The sequence below is a fragment of the Semicossyphus pulcher genome, unplaced genomic scaffold (assembly GCF_022749685.1).
Source record: "Semicossyphus pulcher isolate SPU_LCO1_2020_fin unplaced genomic scaffold, fSemPul1.0.p SCAF_7, whole genome shotgun sequence".
In the NCBI taxonomy this organism is placed as follows: domain Eukaryota; kingdom Metazoa; phylum Chordata; class Actinopteri; order Labriformes; family Labridae; genus Semicossyphus; species Semicossyphus pulcher.
In genome coordinates this window covers 15,570,018-15,584,881 of record NW_027211748.1, presented here as the reverse complement: position 1 = coordinate 15,584,881, position 14,864 = coordinate 15,570,018, and positions in this window count along the sequence as shown.

Genomic DNA, 14,864 nt, shown 5'->3' with positions numbered 1-14,864 from the left:
CAGAAGGTCAAAATTAACAAACAATGGCATCAAAAGAGATCTTCATTTTCACTGTTCAAAAAAAAACAAAAAACAGTGATCAAATTGTTGCTGCCCTACTGCCATGGTCCTTATTGTCACCCTATGTCTGTCAGGCTATAGTATTGGGCTGTAGTGTAGTCTGAACCCTGCATTAGTTTTGTTACAAGATTGAGGTACAAACTAAACTACCACATACCAAGAAGAAATTCTGTAAGAGAGGCGATTAAGGAGAAAGACACTGAACACACAATCTCTGACGGATGAGGTGGAACTACTGCTACACAGATATTTTTGTCAGTCAGGGAAGATGTTGCAAAGCGGTCCTGTGGTTCTCAATGAAAAACGTAACAAAACAAAAGCCTCTATTGTTAAAAATAATACAAAGACAATCACGACTTACCAGTCCTGAACAGAAGATCTGCCCACGCTGCGCACCAGAGGTGATAACAACGAGCCGTCACAATGTGGGTGGTTTGATTCACTAAAAAGGTTTCAGTCTGTAACAGAAAGGCCACAGGCGACTCATGTACGCTCAAGTGTGCTCTTTGTGACACATCTGTTTGCGCATTTAGCCTGTATGGATTCTCTTCCTGTGGATACTGCAGCCTTTCTGAACACGTATAATTAAAGCAAAACTATTCTCTATAATAAAGAATAAAGTAGGGATGCACGGTGTTGGATTTTTTGCCGATTTCCACCTAATTGCAGAGAACATCAGGTCTCCCCTGTAGTGGAATTGATATCATGCCTACTCTTATTGTAGTGGTCAAAAAGTGCCATACCGCAGACATCTTGCACCCTTCTTCACGCTTGACGGAAGAGGCATTTTACAAAAGGTGACATTTCTGAGCGCACCTGAATGCAGCATTCCCCCTAAACACGGCAGTGAGGGAGACATGCCTGGGCTTGTTCACTGCACCTTCTACGGACACATCAGTGATCGCCGACGGACTCTTTTTATCGCGTGTGCGTCCATGAATATGTAAGTTGGTTTTGCACAAATGTTTATGTTACACTCTGTGAGCGTAAATAAGTGGAGATCTCAAGAAAACCACTGAAATTAACTCGTTATCACGGGAAAACAGTAAATAAAATGTATGGATGCATGTCTGCTAAGGGCTTCCCTCATTGCCTCATTTCAGCCAGAGTCCATCTTATGTAATAATAATATATAGTGTATATTATATAGTGTTATATTGTCAATGCACAGCACCTTTACCTCTCTAATTGCCAAACTGTAATCATGCAATCGACAAAAAATGGTTTAAAATTAAAGCTATGATAAATGACATTGAGACTAAAGTGTTGAGTCTGTTAATTCATTCATTCCGTCATAAACATTTTTATTCAGAGAGATGTTTTTGTTACAACCTCCTCTGATGAAAATAAAGGGAATTGCACATATTGCTTCTTGGATGGTTCTGAATTTTTCCAATTGACAATTTTTGTTTGTCTTTGTATTTCAAAAACTAACCAAAGAAACCAAGTTACTTTTCCAATAGTTTGTGGACTAAAATCCTGTTAAAGAAATGGAATGAGCCTTAGCTTACCGTTGTGTTGTTTGCACATTAGTTTCAGGCTCGGTGCACGCTCACAGAAAAAGGGGCGTTTTACGCGTCATTTGACGCTTCTTCTGCACAAAAAGGAGCGATCACCGGCTATCTGCTTCAGTCAGACTGTTTAAATGAGAAGCGTTGATGAGTATAAAAGTTATTAACGGTAAAAACCAACACTGCTGCTGTGTAAAGGCAAGAGAGGAGTGCTGAAGAAATGTATTCTTTTAATACATAAATTAATGTATTTATTTCAGCACTCGAATGGTCTCAGTGCCTCCCGTTTATTTCTAATGTAATTACACATGCAACTGTTAAACTGTAACAATGATACACATGATTTTAGAAGTACAGTCAGGGACTGCAGTCAGGTTGGTTTCTTTCACTTTATGAAAAATGTGTGGTGATGACTTTAGTACCTGATGTTGCAAAATAGAATTAGAATTAAGTTATTTGATTTAATCTGTGATAAATACCTACGGCTGCAAGCCGAGAATGCATAGGCTCCATGATGCAATGCATACAGTATGTGCACCGGTACCTGCACGGCTTGGTTCTGTGTCTTTACATGTGTAACGTCTTGTTCCAAAAGTTTACATTTACACATAACCTCAGCTGAGGATCGATATTACCCGCGTAGTACATCTTAATAGTTAGTAATGAAAGGGTGACGCTTTACAGATTACTTTAAGCCGAAACTCTGAACATAACCTGGTCCCAACTAGGTTAGCTTTGCAGAGTAAGTTACCATGGTGATTTATCCAGGTTGAAAGAGAGCCAGCTTTGTGACACTGAAAACCCCGGGTTTAAACTCAACAGACACGACTAACCCTCTAATCTCGCTTCATACACCCCTCTAGTCTCTTTTCCCCTTGTTTCTCCTTCTCTCTCTGTGTGTGTGTGTGTGTGTGTGTGTGTGTGTGTGTGTGTGTTCATCCGCTGAGCTGGGCCTGGATCCACACACCTCGTTGCCAATCACGCCTGCACACCTGCCACTCATTTGCAATCCAGCCACCTACACACTCACACAGGATAAACCCCCTGCTCAGTCTTCCACTTTTAACCAGATCGTCAGTTTACCCTGCGTGATCTCCGTACTGCCAGCGCCCAGCTCCAGGACCTCAAACTCTGCAACCCGGCCAGCCCCTGAATCACCCCAACAACCCCCCACTCACGCAACCCAGGATCTCCTCATTTGTACAAGCCAAAAACACCTTTCAAGAAAGAATTTGTCACAATAAACCCTGTTCAACGTAGCTCTGGGACTGTTTGTGTCTGTGCTGTGGGTCCCCATCTGTAACTTTCCCAAGACCGACAATCAGTCACCCCACTTCATGCAGTGATTGTGAGATTGTGCCGAGGATTTCTCTCTCATGCTCGGTTTTCCATTATTCATATAAGCACTTCCATCACTTTTTGTCCGTATGAGCAAGTGCAACACTCATTTTATTCACCTGTTTGTTCCAAGCAAACCCCAGGCTTTCTAAACGATTCTGTCACAAGAGCAAAGAAAAGTCACGTGCGGGTTGTGGAGAGGCTCAAGTTGCACATCTTTGAAAAGTCAATATTTCTATCTGAACATTATTATGAAGAGAATTAGATGGTTGATTGTTTTTCTACCAAAGAGAAAATCTTTGCCCTGAAATGAACTGACCTTCAATAATAACCAGAATACAAATGTTTATTTGTGTTTGTTCTTCAGATCAGAGAATCAACTATTCCATTTCTGTTCATTTTGTTTGATGCAGTTCTCTGGCTTCATTTTTCTGTTGATTTGTTCATGAAAATTGTTTTTCTGAAAGCAGGTTTTTATGTTTCCTCGACATGCCCCAAGTATTATCATTTAAATTGCACCTTTCAGTAAAACTTTCATTCCTTGTGCTGCAATGAACTCTATTTTCGACTGAGTTGTAAATATATGTCTCCTGTCTGCTTCATTTACAAAGTCTTTTAGGCTTTAATCCCCAAATAACAACAAGGAATAACCCATGGATGTGCCTGTTTGGTTGGGTAGTCATCACCAAACATGGCCCATTTAACATCTGAAAAAACAGATGATAAAGGTGGCTTTGACAACATTTAAATGGGTACCAATATTTGTTTTTTGCCTTATATGACTTTATTTAGAGAGAGGACTGTGGATAGTGTCAGAAACAGGGGAGGAGAGAGTGGGGACGGCACGTGGCAGGGGGCTGAGGGTGGGAGTCGAGCCTGGGGCCTTCGCATCGAGGATTGAGCCTCTGTACATTGGACGAACGATTTAACTGCTGTTCTAAATCAGTGCCCCAGGTACCTTTCATTACTTTGCCAATGGCAAATCTCACCTCTAGTAAAAGTTCAAGAAAGCTGGGACCTTTCAAAACAAATTCCATGATAGTGATTACAGATCAGAGGGATACCATGAACAGTAGGTAAGCCAACATGACCACCGAAGTGGACCAAAGGTGTTGAAAGGATTGATCAGTACAGTAAGCAAGAAAATTAATTTTTAGTATAGGTATCAAAGACCAGCTCCAGTCATGTGTTAAGTATGTGTATCTCCTCCTTCTTCCTCATTAAATATTCCAGAATCAGCATAGTCCCTGCCCACTATGCAAATTTTCAGCTGCCCCCTCGTTGCTAAAACAAAACATGTCTCTGCCATCGTTTACTGGCAACTTGTTGAAACTTAGCTAGCTTGAAATGTAGTAATTAGTAGTAGTAACGTTAACGTTAGTAGGCAGTAGTGAGTTTGCAAAAATTACAATGACAGTTACAGCTGGCTCGAAGCTCGCCGAAGTGGTTGCCATAGGTTGCACATAATGATATGTATAGCCTCACCCCGTCCATTAACGTTCTCCTTAGGTTTGTGACGTGATCCCTGACTGCTACAAGCATGTAAAAATGTGTCCTTGGTCAAGACACTGAACCCCAAATCGCTCCCAAAGGCAGAGCCATTGGGTAAGAATGTATTTAGTTCCTCATTGGAGATTGGCACTTTGCATAGAAGCTTTTGCCATCAGTGTGTGCGAAACGGTGAACGTGACAGTAGTATAAAAGAGCTTTGAGTGGTTGGAAGACTAAAGTGCTATTTAAATGTAGTCCATTAACCATTCAGTAAGCTTTTTAATGCAGGAAACTCTTGCTAAACACGTAAGATGTATGACTATAGTTCAGGCTGCAATTCTTTGGTCATCCTTGTAACCAGTAGAGCCTTACTGTCACAGCCTGGTGGATATTCAGTTCAGTGTTAAATGTGTTACAAAAGCTATTATTTGGGATTCGCCTCATTCATTCAAAATAAATAGAGCCAATCTCCTGCTGAGTGTCTCCACAAACAAACTCTGATCAGGACATTAACAGAGCCCGCTCGTTGTGCTACGAGAGCCAACAGACAGGCTTAATGTAATCTTGTTGAGTGTGTTATGATCCATGTCTACCACGGCTATCTGTCTTTTGTTGAATATGCGAAAAATAAGTCCAATGACAGAGCTAATGTTTCCTTCTGCTCAGTTCATCACTCCTTCCGTCTTCGTCCTCCATCAAAGGCTTCGTCATACTTGAGTCGGTTGAGTCGAGGCTTTTAATTCAGTGGTTACACCATCTCCGATTTGCAGTCTCATTGAAGACTCATCTCTCTTGTTGAACCACTTCTCTTTGTGGTGTAAAGCACATGGCGCACATTGAGTAAGATGAGAGCCAGCATTGTGAAATAAATCAATAGCAAGCAACACAATGAATGAACCAGTTTTCTCAGTGATGGTGTAATCTCTCTACAGCCACAAACACAACGCTGGAAAGTGATAATGTACGGTTTAAAAAGGAGGTTAAAGTACAAATCTGTTCTGCTCCCTCCCAGCCCTTCACTGCGTCTGGAGTGTGCTTTAACCTCAGTCATTTCTGTTTTCGCTGGACAGAAAACTCCAAAACCGATCGACTGTAATGAATATCAAATTGGGGACTTTTGCCTAAGATAAGATTACCAAAAGGATTGTAACAATGTTTCAGCAGGACCGTCTAATACTCTCTACAATTGGTTAATTATATCATAAGACTTTCTGTTCTTTTGGTCCAGGCCCCTTTTACACTGCCAGTTCAACGCAGGATTATTACACCTCTGTTACGCCTCGACTTCTATGTAAAACGCACAGAGGCAAAATGGTGGGGTGAAGTCGTTCTGCCTCTGAGCTGGCATCTGAGGTAGTAACGCAACGCCGGAACGCAATGTAAAAACACACAGTGGGGCGGCTTTACAGCTGCGTTGCTTTGGTCCAATGTAAAATCACAAAGGCAGCGTAATGACGGAGCTTCGTTATGGCGCTGTGGCAGAATTGCAATGTAAAAAGGGCTATAAACATGGTTAGGGTTATAACTTGGCACACACAGAGGCCTGACTTTAACCCCAACACGTTTTACTTAAACATGAAAACAGACCCATTGCTCAATGTTTGTGACTGCAGGCAATTTTTCACTTGGGGTCCAAGAAACCAGAAATATATTGTTTGATCACAGCCAAGAGCAACAAGCAGTGCTTGTGGCTAGCTTACCCTGGGGCATTAGACACTCCAGATCCCCCCATATTGCCTCTTATTGGATAGGCGTTGGAGTCCTTTCCCTTCAACAATTTGCTGGTGGAGCTTCAGAAGAAGTACTGAAGGGAGTATGTACTTGGCTTTTCTTGATGCTACATAGCAAAGTTTCAGCATTTTCCAGCATTTCCATAATTAAAACCTACCCCTCTCCTCCTCGTTCGCATTCAGCACCCTGAGGGGGTTCGGCATCAATCTCACTGAACAATAAATTGTTAAATCGCATCCTGTTGATGGTGTGGTCCTTGCAAGTGAAAGTCCAAAATAACAAAGAACATTGTCCAGATTCTAAATGACCCAACATGTCCGCCAACTAGTTGTTATTTTGTCCATTTGCTGAACAGTAAGCAAACGTACAAGGCATAATAGTGAACAAAACCAGTGACCTTTTGCACCAGTGTACAACCAAACCAATGACTTGAAAGTCAAAGCTTGAGCTGAGAGGATAATATAATTATTATCACTATAGTGCAGCTGTAATGTAGAAGCTTTAACAGGGAGGTTGCTCATGTGTTTTTTTAACCTGCGGTGGAGGTCATTGTCTTCTGATTGAGGTCATGACATCTGTTAACACACACCTTCAAATCATCATTCGTCACCCCTCCCTGCTGTCCCTACTCTAACTGCCAACACTTGATGACAGACAAATAGCACCTGTCTTGTTTCTCTGGGCATCATTTCAACCAAGATATCTCACTTGTTTCCAAAGCAGAGCTCCCTCTCAGTTACACGGCAGCATGAGCAGCAGAGAACAGATAACGCTGATCTTTCAGGCATATCAAGCGTTAATCTGTCTGTTGAGCAACACCTCAAAGTGTTAGTTTTATCTAGTGAACTTTCAGATTTCATCAAACCTTCACTTGCCTCTCAATAAAACATCAACTCTTCTAGTACATGATTAATATTTCACCTGGCTGAATGTTGTGCTCCTGCAGGAAATTAATCTTCAGATTACAAAATGTAACAACGACTATGATGAAAAATGTTTGGGATAAAAGCCGGGAGAGAAGTGCTGGCTGCTATTTACCATCCTGTTTAAAGGCTCGCCACTTGACGGTAAGCTGAAGGTGTAATAGAGTATAAAATGAATTTTAATGCCACATTGACAAAGCCATTATTTCCCCTGTCAGTGCCTGCTGGTAAGAGTCCTATTTACGCTAAATGAGTTGGAGGGCTCATTTTGTGACCTGGTCAACAGATGTAATAAATCACTGAGGGGGAGACACAGACAGTCAATCATGTTCAAACTCTCACTGCGTCAGACCTTTGCCGTCTCGACATCACATTACACGACCTCCAGAAGAATGAAAGATGGATCTCTGGCGAAGAAATACCTCTCTAGAGCTCGAGTTCTTCAGTGGCCTCGGCGTAAAGTGCAAAGCAATTACCTGAAATTACTGCCAAAAGCGGTTTTGATCTCTTGGCTTGACCAGTAATGGTTTTCCACTCATGGCTCGACATCTCGAAAACACTTTAAGACATCAGTTGTTTTGTGACACAGTGTTTGTTATGACTAGGGCTCAGTGTGCCTGGAAGCTGCTTTCCATCCAACTGGTTTTGTGCACATTTTCACATTGTGCGTCTAATATTTTGATGGAAATTAATCAAAAAATACAAACCAAAAGTTTTTACACTTGGATGGAAAAGTTGGCTTATGGATAAAAACAAAGCTTAACAAAGTGCAGAAACAGACAAAACTTGGGATATGTGTGCAACAATGAGGAGACAGAAATGTTCCTGTGCCTCTGCCCTCGGCTTATCTGCACACACACAGGTACCACGCCGCGTTTGCATGAGAGAGACCATGCTTTTAACCACATCTTAAATCTTCAATAGAGACGGTCCTTTTTGGGCAGTGGTTTCAGGCAATGGATGGGCGAAGCAACCAGAAGACCTTTGCACAGGAGACTGTGAATGAAGCCCCTTTCACACATGCACTGTTGAAAGTTCCCCAACATTGTCCGGGAAGAGTGAATGTGTGAATTGTTATGTCCCACTCTTAGGTAACCCTCAATAACCCACAAACTGTTTGGCTGCTTTATAGTCTTTACTGCTCGCCTTAGTTTCCAGTATTATGTTTTCTACGAGTACGGTTGAATTATGGAAACGTCCTTGTACAGTTTACAGTGATATTAACCCAAAAACAGTCACCGTTACTGAAGACTACTCCTCCTGCATGCTCTACTCTACTGATTCTTAGTGATGTGCGAGTCATGAGTCAATCGTTCGAAACAAGCAGCTCTTTTTACTGGCTCGAGAGTCACAAGTCCTTATCTCCACTAACTCGTTCACTGACTCACCCCTCCTACCCGCTACTAGCCACTGCAAACTGCCAATTTGAGGTGAGACCACCGTATAAGCCGAGCCCTGTGAGAAAAACAACCACTTTGGTGCTTGTTTCAACTCAGTACTTAGTACTTAGACCCCTAGTCCAGCGCCCGGAGATCGCTCCCTGCCCTGAGCTGAAGGTCTGACTCGAGTTACACCAATCACTCACTGAATCACCCACTCAGTACGCTATCCCAACACGGCAGGACACAAAAGGCATTTTTTCCGCACACAATCATGGGAAAACGAGCGTCACGAACCCCACGAACAGACTCGCTTTACTATCAGAAATTGATCAATTAGTTCCAAAAACATTCAGAAGGTCTAGAGGAGCTGCATGATTAAATCTAATCTCATTAATGCTAGCAGAGTGCTAAAACGGGAAGTTAGCCCGATCGGGCGACGGAAGTGTGCATGCTCGATGGGCGCTTGGGCCAGTGGGGGATTCAAGCTTTGGGTAACTGACTCGAAAACCCGACTCTCTTTCGTGAGTGACTCACAAACTCGACTTAGTAAAAAGAGTTGAAACCTCCCATCTCTACTGCTTCTTGTGTTTGTTACCTGGACCAACCTGCCTGCTTTCTGCCTACCTGCCATCACCTGCTAGGAAGTTTTCAATGGGCAACAAACCTGTGTATCACAAAAGTCAGCCTGTTACCGTCTGCTTTTGGGTCCTTTCCTTCTGCCTTTTCTCACTGTCTTGACATAACCTTTACCAAACTTACAAAGCAGACCGCTGAAGAAACAAAAGGAAGCCTTGTGCATCTGAATTAGACGCCCAAAGGTCGTGACAGATCATATGTTTCTGATGCCCTGAGAATCAATGGACACAAACGTGAATGCCATTTTTAATCAGGTTCTCTATCGTTTGAGGTTGGTGCTCATTTTATGTAACACATGTCACATGTTGTGCCCCCATCTTTGCAATGCTTTAATCACTACAACCTTTTCAGCCTCCATGCTAATATTGGTATGCACACAACAATATCAATTGGAAAGCAGCATTAAATTGAATTTTCTTTCAGGGTTTTCCTGGAAATATGTTGCTACTCTGGACCAGCTAGAGACACAGTTGGATGGTCTCCTGCAGGGTGAGACCAAATGTGTTGCTGAAAGACAGTTCACTGACTGCAGCTTGCTGTGGACTGAAATCAAAATCAATAGCAATCACTCAAATTCACTCATGGTGAGCCAAAGCCTTTCTCACTGTGGGATTCAGGGGAGCTGCATGTGCTGCAGGACTCACAGATCTTTAGTCGCAATCTCACCAACATGATGAGTGTGGCAGCTTCATGGTGGAGCGCATTTAAAAGCACAGGCTTGAGTTGGATACCGGGGAGTTTCTCCTCGGCTCTGCAGGAAAGGATGGGACTGCAGCTGTGAAATCAGAAGAAAATGATGATGCGTGCATGATGCATATATCAGTTGCATGATCTCATGAGAGTCGAAGCTGTTGTTCCTGAAGAGGGAGACAGAGAGCCAGAGTCACTTAGGGGGGAAATCCTTGCTGCAAGTCACTGTGAGAAAAACAGCAAAAAAAAGACAGAGGTCTGGCATGGAGGGCTAATGATCTGTGGTAGTTTGTCTTGGCGATGATGCATGTTCTGTGGAAGAAAACTGTTGTGAATGTTTGCGAGGACAGAAGAATTGTCCTTTGCTCAAACTGCACCAGTATGGCTGTTGACACGGCTGCTGCTGCTCTGGCCCCAAAAGCCACATGAGATGATTTGTGTGGGGGCCCCATGAGGCGGGGGCCAGCGGTGTGTAATGGAGCAACTGGACTCAGCTGACAGATTTGTTGTAGAAACTGGCTGGTGATTCAAAATTGGGCGTTACAAAAATGCAAAATGTTTTCCTTGTCGTGTGGGGATGGAAATTGCCTTGCGGTCTTCGCCTTGACGGCTTCGCAATAAATACAATGAAATTGTGAAATAACACAAATTAAAATGAAAGTCGTATCATTTTGGGTGGCCTGGTCTGGCCTGGTAAATATGGCAAATAAAACTATGAAAAGAGGCCTCAGAACAAACAGTTTGAGGGCATTACTATGAGCCGGCGTCACACTTTGAGTCAAGAAAATGAAAGATGCAGCTGCTGAAATCTAAACCTGCAGTTGCTGCCTCTTTTTCTTTCATTCTTCTCTTTTCTGCCTCTTTTCTCCTTTCTCAAATATCAGGATGAAGGATGACGACAGAGGCTTAACACACCAAGTTGTCAGCTGAGGGTTGGAGGGGAAAATAATTGTCAGCGGGGGAAAGGGGGGGGGGGGGGGGGGGAGCAGGGACGGTCAGACACAAAGAGGCCTTTCTACCAGCGAGCAGAACTGCCTCACGTCACAACACAAGCAGGAAACCACACCAGCACCACCACCACCACCTTGCCCCTGGGACTGAGTGTGTGTGTGTGTGTATGAGAGAGAGAGAGAGAGAGCAAGAGGTGGAGGAAAGGTTGGGGAGGAAAAGAAAAGGGGTCTGGGACGTTTAATGAAACTCAATATCCTGCCTCTGGTCTAAAAATAAATGCTGCAACGAGCACATAAACACAGCGTAGAATGTGTGTGTGCGTGTGTGTGCCCTTATGTGTATGACGTATAGACTAAGTGGTGCAGGGGGGAGGTGTGTGAGAGGTGTATTCATGCAGGTTTATTTGAGCTGAAAATTAATATTGCAACCCCCCGCTGCCCTCACTGTAGCACACACACACACACACACACACACACACACCTACACACACACACACACACACACACACACACACACACACATATAAACACAGTGAATGAGGTGAGGTAACATCAAGTGGTGCAGTGCAGCATGTAAAGGGCTAATGTCACTTTGATTACAGAGACTATTCAGACTCTCGGCTGTACAGGTAATTAAATGGTAGACTGGGCGCGAGCTATTGACTGTTGAACTGAAACTTTAGAGCTGCACATATTCCTCGGTGTTATTCTAAGAGTGTGTGTGCATGTGAGTGAGGTCAGATAATTACTAATTACTCATGGAAAAGTACGTAGTCCACAATGTTTTTCTAAGCAGGAGTTTAACGTTAAACTGTCACTCTACTAGAAATCAAATAAAATCAATATTGCATCAAAGTCACTCAATACACCAAATATAGTAAATTCAGAGGAATATAAATGTTAGTGCAGGAAGAGAATGGCAGCTCATTGTACACCAAACAAAAATTACTGTGGATAAAGAGACATTTATTGTACCGTTAACGTTCAAAAAAGCATCCTGAAGCATGTTCCAGTGGCATGGCCATGAAATTACACTAATCAAACAGAGAAATATAACTAAGTCAGATTTAAAGGGACAAGCGCAAACAATGATGGTATATAAAGATGGACGACGCGTCTCCATCTGCTCCCATTGTACAAAATTGAAGCCAAAACAGCCCCCGTGATAGGCGCTGCCATCTTGCGATGGTGACGTCATTTGGAGCCAGAGTCTGCGCAGTAGAGATTGCCGCCGCAGCCACTTGGGCTAACCAAAACACACACTTAATTTAGTGGAAAAAACAGCTTCATTGACTGTAGTGATTGTTTTAGTTAAGTTTCCTCTCACCGTTCCTCCTCTACTCTGCTAATCAGGAACAGATCAGCTCAACAGAGCTGTTAAATCATCCTTTATACAGCATCAAATAACTAATTAAAATTAAACTTGTCAGAAAAAATAAACACTTGGTATGTAAATCAGCATAATAAGAAAACCTATAATGACAGAAATCATGTTTTAAAAAATGTATGTGGCATGTATTTTGATTTTGTAGTTTGACTCATGTCCCATCTGTTAACATGGAGGAGGCGGGCTTTATGAGCTATACTGCAGCCAGTCAGCAGGGGGCGCTCGAAATGTTTTGGCTTAATATTTAGGGAGCTGTCATGTCGTCCATCTTTTTATAGTCTATGAGCACAACAACCATGCTTTCCAAATATAAAGCACATTTTCTCACCAACAGGAGTATCAAGTAATTTTTGGCGTCTCTGAAATGTCACCAAATACAACAAATGATCCGTTTATTCTTTGTTTGTGTTGCTACGGCTTTAAAAAATGAAAAATGAAATCAACAGCAAAATTTCTCTCCAGAGTCAGTATCCTTTTCATTGGGACCAGTTCCTCAGCAGAAAGTAGTTCCATCTAAAAAGAGGTCTCTCAGTATGATTTGGTTTCATTGTTTTCAGTAAAGCTCAAAGAGAAGGTCAGGGTTTCAATGCAGAGGCTCTAATGCTAGATTATGCCTTTGGGCTAAGAACCAATAGAGTTTTAGGATCAAATTAAGGTATTCATTTACTTTTTACTCATACAAGCATTTGTGGATAAAATTTGTGTCATGCAGTAAGAAGTATTACTGCAGTTTAGAATTAGTAGAAAAAACATCTTTATGTTTATTTATATTATGATGACCTAACTGGTGTTTGGTAATTTAGTAACATCAGTTTTAAATGTTAATATATATTGTGTTGTTGTTTCATATATATATTATTATTATATTATATATATTATTTAATAAATGTCAAAAATTAAACCTTATAATTAATCTAAATAAAACACACTTTTTTATCTCTTTTTTTAATCACAATTTTGTTTTTGAAATTGAAAAAACTTTTGGCCACAATTTGCCTCCATACTTTGCCCCCTGCTTCTTAACCTGCAGAAATTATGTGTTGGATATTAACGAGCATTATGGCGTTTAACCTGCTCCCCACTACACCTGCACAACAACCCTTGCTTGCTGTGAACTTGGCATGCTCCTCACGAGCGGCACATCGCTTCTTATAATATTACAGCGAGTTACCTTTTGTGTTTCGCTCAGCTGCTCTGTATGAAAATAAAAACTGTGAGACGTACGCTGCATTCACCTCAGGCCGGTCTGAAGATAGAGATGCAAAAGATTCCCAAGGCCATGACCTGCATTCACTGCAAGCTCTCAGATACAGTATGTTCACACACACATACATGTACAGAACAAGCATGACTAGGGGCATAAATCATACCGATGTGATAAAGGAGAAAATAACAATGTGTCAGTTGCATCATATTAACAATCTGATCCTTGAACAAGGCAGGTAACCTCCACCTGACTCCTACAGCTGCTATCAAACCGCCGTACAGCCCTGAGAACACGTGTGATCATAGTTTGCATGTCTTTGTTCATACAAATGTGTGTGTGCTTGTGTCAGAGAGCACGCGAAGCCACCTGGAGCGGAGCAGGTATTATTAGTGATGGTGCCAAGAGACACTTAAAATGCAGCCACTCTGTCTCGTACAAACACGCCTGTCTGGGTACAGATGAGCGTGTGTGATTGTTCCCGACGGAGCCAAGGTATTACACACCTCCCGGGTTCGCCCAAGATTGTGTGTTTAATCTTTTATCTGTTATTAGAATGGCACAGTGAGCGCCCTGTCTGTTCACCTTCAGTATTTTTAGAAACAACCACAGAGGGCAGATGAAAATGAGTCGATATTAAGCTAGAGAGAGATGGTGGAATTTTTTACTCGACTGACTCTTGGCACGACTGTCTACCTTTTCCACCATGTTTTCCAACACAACAAAAACATGACACAGTTCAGGTGTCATAACTTTCTGGGATAACCTGAGCTTCCTGTTACTTTTACGACAGCATGCAAACAGTTCGAACATACCTGTCTAATAACGTGCTGCAATAATTGCACCCCTGTTAGTCTCTGTTGGCTGTTTGCTATATTAGTAAGTCTCAGGAATGTTTGTTTGTATGAATTAAAGTGTTCCACCTACCGTGCGATCCATCAGGGTGGTCCTGATAGTTACCTCATTTATTTAGATGCCATCTCTTGATATAAGGTTTTACGTTTCATCACACAATGTGCTGAATGTGTTGTGTCCTCAGTGCAGCCAAGCCGTGGTGTTGAGTTTCAGGTAAAAGTGACACTGATGAGAAGATCTAAAGACTTTTATTTTGCTTTTTTTACCGAGTGAAGAGGATTAAGGGAGGGACGGGGATCAACGTGGGTATCATGTGTCTTTTATCAGCAGCAGTTAGGCGTTTATTTTTTTTACAACGATTATCACATTTTAAGATTTATTTCCAAACAGAAAGTTTCAGTTTAAATGTTCAAATTTGAAGATTTTTAGAGGAAAGTAAATTCAAAGCCTTACTCAACACAACAGGTCAATTTCATGGGGTGCTAGCTCAATCAGGAGGGCAGGCACCACATATACAGAGGCTACAGTCCTCAACGCAGCGGCTGCAGGTTTCACCGCCCTCTGCCCTTTGCTGCATGTCATTCCCCACTCTTCTCCCCACACTTCCTGTCTCTCTCAAGCTTTCCTATCACTAAAGGCAAAATGACCCCAAAAAAAATCTTAAAAAGAAATATAAATAATTATCATGTTATTATGGATCATTATA